The following is a 4,170-nucleotide window of genomic DNA, read 5'->3' as shown; positions in this document are numbered from 1 at the left end:
TGCCTGCAGTTCCAAGTAAAATTAACAGAGGTTTCTGGCATGGTTGTTAATGGAATAATTCCCCAGGGTATAGGTTCACCTGCAGCCTGAGGTAGTGGCAAACATGCTGTAATCTTAGATACATTCTGAATCATTCCAAAATCTCTAATCAACCCGACCACTAAGTTTTCCCGTCCTTCATCTCGATGGAAGTTTATTGTCCCATTTCCTAGATCCCGTATTCTCCTTCGGCTATATTTGCCTCTAATTAATGATACTAACATCCTAGAGTGGGCCTACCACGCATCTTTGGCCATCCAACACCAATACATCCCTTCATCATCTGACTGTACATCATTTATTATTAATACTATGGTGCCGCCTAACCTCTTCTCTATCCGATATTTCCTTCCAGGCTGTATACTGCTATCTCCAAACCACCACCCAAAATCTGAAAAACTCATTCTGGGATTCACTTTACATGTTAAAATAACTATTTTCCCTTCGTTGGCCTGATACACCCCTTGTGTGGCCCTAATTCCTTGATTCAAATGAGGTCGGCCCTGCACATTTCTTTTTCCATAATTAGAGTAGGGTCCACATACAACTACACATAGATATTGTCCATCCACCTTACCCAACAGAGGTTGAGTATAATTCAGCCATCCTATCCCTCTGTTCCCCACATTCCACCAACTGATTCCTTCCTCGATCCTATCCCACAATCCTTGAGGTCCCATTTTCCACCATTTAACTTGAACCGGGGCTTCACATTCTCTTTGTGAAGTAAAAGTGCAGTTTTATCCTCAAGGGTGGGCCATCCCACATATCCACTAAAGCTATTTTTGGTATTACTTTACTTCTACTCCCTCCTAAATCGGGGACCAAGGTACTACTCTTAAATCTATTCGCTTATAATCAAAATTTTCCCGAATTAACACCAAACACATGTATACTCCTGCTTCTCCTAACGTTAAATTAGTCAATTGCAAGGTAACACTTCCTTTTTGGGTATCCTTATTCCAAACAGTAACAATACTTGCAGTCAATCTGGTTTGTCCTTGTTTCCAAATCGCAATTATTTCCTCGGCTCCAGCTCCTTGGTCATCAGCAATGTCACAGGTTAAATTGTCACAGGTTAAATTGACATCCATCCCTTCCATGACAGTAACCACAGGTTCTGTAACAGTGACAAATACAAATCCATTGACCGATACCATTTTCAATAATATCAACAGTACAACAGTTAAGAATGCTGTTTGGCTCGAAATATCATTCGAGTGGGGGATACCACTTGGGTTTCCCATTCGGTTGGAACCTTCTTGACTCGAGTGTAGTGGATCCAAGCGTCGATTCCCGCTACCTTTATGGCTGTGAAAGTTGTCAAGATCACTTGATGGGGACCATCCCATGTCTCTCTCAGTGAGTCTGTGAACCAATTCGTCACATAGACCTGATCTCCCGGTTGAATATCATGCACTGGATTTTCCAGCGGGAGCGGCCGATTCCATTGAAGGGCACCCCGTAAGGCGTTGAGAACTCTATTGAGCGACATAACATAGTTAAAAATCACCTGGTCTCCCAATGCATGCGGGTCTCCTTTTAACACGGTGGCATGATAAGGCTTGCCGTACAGTATCTCGTACGGACTTACTCCTATCCTTTCCCTAGGCTTTATCCTAATCCTAAGTAACGCTAACGGCAAAGCTTGGGGCCACTGAAGTTTGGCTTCCTGACATATCCTTTTGATCTGATTTTTCAATGTTTGGTTCATCCTTTCTACTTGACCACTAGACTGGGGTCTCCATGGAGTGTGTAAATTCCAGGTAATGTCTAACGTCCTAGCCACCTCCTGAACTATCCCTGCCACAAAATGTGGGCCTCTATCTGATGATAATCCCTGTGGTACTCCAAATCTAGGTATTATTTCTTTCAACAAAGTTTTCACCACTTCCTTTGCTTGGTTTGTTCTACAAGGGAAAGCTTCTGGCCACCCCGAAAAGGTGCACACATACACCAACAGGTATTTAAGTCCCTGAGCCCTTGGAAGTTCTGAAAAGTCGACTTGCCAACAATCTCCAGGCTCTGGTCCTATTTGTAATTTTCCCAACTGCACCTGTTTCCTTACAATAGGATTATTCTTTAAACAAACTGGGCACATGGCATTCACCCTTTTCGCCAGCGTTAACATTTGGTTGGAAATTATTTCCTTTTTCAAAAATTTTACCAACACCTCTGCTCCCCAATGGCATTTATTGTGTCCAGTCTCTAATATGGACTTCATAACATTTTTGGGCACCACCACTTGTCCCATTGTCGTTACATACCATCCAATTGCATTCTTCTGGGCCTTTAGATATGTCGCCAATTTCTCATCATCGGCAGAATAGCTCGGTTTCCGAATCATATAACAAGAAACAGGGCTCACCTTGGTTGGTATTAAAGCCATCTGAGTCCAAACCTGTCGAGCAGCTTCTTTAGCAGTGATGTCTGCTAGTTCATTCCCTCGATATATCTTTCCTTCTTCTTTACAATGTCCCCTGATGTGCATTACTGCTACCTTTTCTGGTTTATGTACCACATCCAACAGGGCGAGAACTTCCAATCTATGTTTTATCATAGTCCCTTGTGATTTTAACAGTCCCCATTCTTTCCATAAGGCACCATGAACATGTACAACTCCAAAGGCATATTTCGAGTCAGTCCATACATTTACCTTCTTTCCAGTACTCAAAATTAATGCCCTGGTAAGTCCAATTATCTCTGCCTTTTGAGCAGATGTCCCAGGGGCTAAAGCCTTTGCTTCAATCACTTGTGCAGCTGTGACCACCGCATATCCCGCATACCTGGTTCCATTTTCCACAAAGCTGGATCCATCGGTAAAGAGATCCCAATCTGGATCTTCTAACGGTGTGTCCTTTAGGTCTGCTCGGCTCGCATACACCTGTTCAGTTGTTTCTACACAGTCATGAACCAGCTCCCCTTCTTCCTGTTTGCTGCGAAGAAATTCTGCTGGGTTGATATGGTTAGTTATCTTAAGTTCCACATCATCTTGTTCTCTTAACATAGCTTGATATTGTAACATTCTGCTGGATGATAACCAGTGACCCCCCTTTTGTTCCAGGACAGCCAAGACCATATGGGGCACAAAGACCTCCATCTTCCTTCCCAAAGTCAGTTTTCGGGCTTCCTGTATGAGGATCACTGTGGCCCATAACTGCCCTCAAGCATGACGGCCAACCAGCACTAACATTGTCCAGTTGTTTTGAAAAATATCCCACTGGGCGTTTCCATGACGCTATTTTCTGGGTCAACACTCCCAGAGCCAGATTCTGCCTTTCATTTACATAAAGCTGAAAATCCTTATTTAAGTCCGGCAACCTTAAGGCAGGTGCTTCGTCTTATGAGCAGGCACCCATACCAGAAAATAAAGCCCCTATGGGCTTACCTTATAGCAGTCGTCCGCCAGGTGCGGGGGTCGGGCACGAACCGATGACTCCCCGAGAAACTCTCGGTGCCGGCGTGGAGTAAATCAGCACGGAAACCGCCCCAGCCACCCTCGGAGTCCTGCCGCGGTCGCCAGAAAACTGCTGCCCGTTCCCGAAGGAAAACACAAAACAACCGAGGTCGTTTCATGCGGTGCTTTATTGAGGGCCCTAGGGACCTGAGGACTAGTGTCCAAAGTCAGAGCCCCCAGTAACAGAAAATTTCACAGAGTTTATATACTTTCCACAAATGATTACTTCATCAGGTGCCCGTGATGTTTACCAGTTTTCTTAGACTTTAGGATTATGTTGTGCTCTTTCATGTAGTTACTTGAGACAACGCTTATCTGAATCCACAGCCAGAAATTTCCATAGATAACAAACAAGTAAACATTCGAGATAACGATTTCTTTGAGAAAAACAAGGTTCAGGTTCAGCATTCTTCACTAATCTCTTTGCTTTGTTTAAGCAAGAATGCACAAGCTCAGCATGCCCCACTAGTTCCCTAGACTGCTAGGTTACATCAACATCCCACACTGCTCACTAGGCCTCCATACAGACCTTAGCCTAACTACTTCTAACTTTCCATATACAGTAATGCTAACAGGCTCAGTCTTGAAAGGGGGCTCCTGGTGTTGGGGGGTGGTCAGGGTGCTGGGGGAGGGGTCACTCTGTTTGGGGGGGGTCAGACTGAAAGGGGGCTCAG

This window comes from Colius striatus, unplaced genomic scaffold, assembly GCF_028858725.1.
Source record: "Colius striatus isolate bColStr4 unplaced genomic scaffold, bColStr4.1.hap1 scaffold_38, whole genome shotgun sequence".
NCBI classification, from domain to species: Eukaryota; Metazoa; Chordata; class Aves; order Coliiformes; family Coliidae; genus Colius; species Colius striatus.
Note: the sequence above shows the minus strand (reverse complement) of the source record.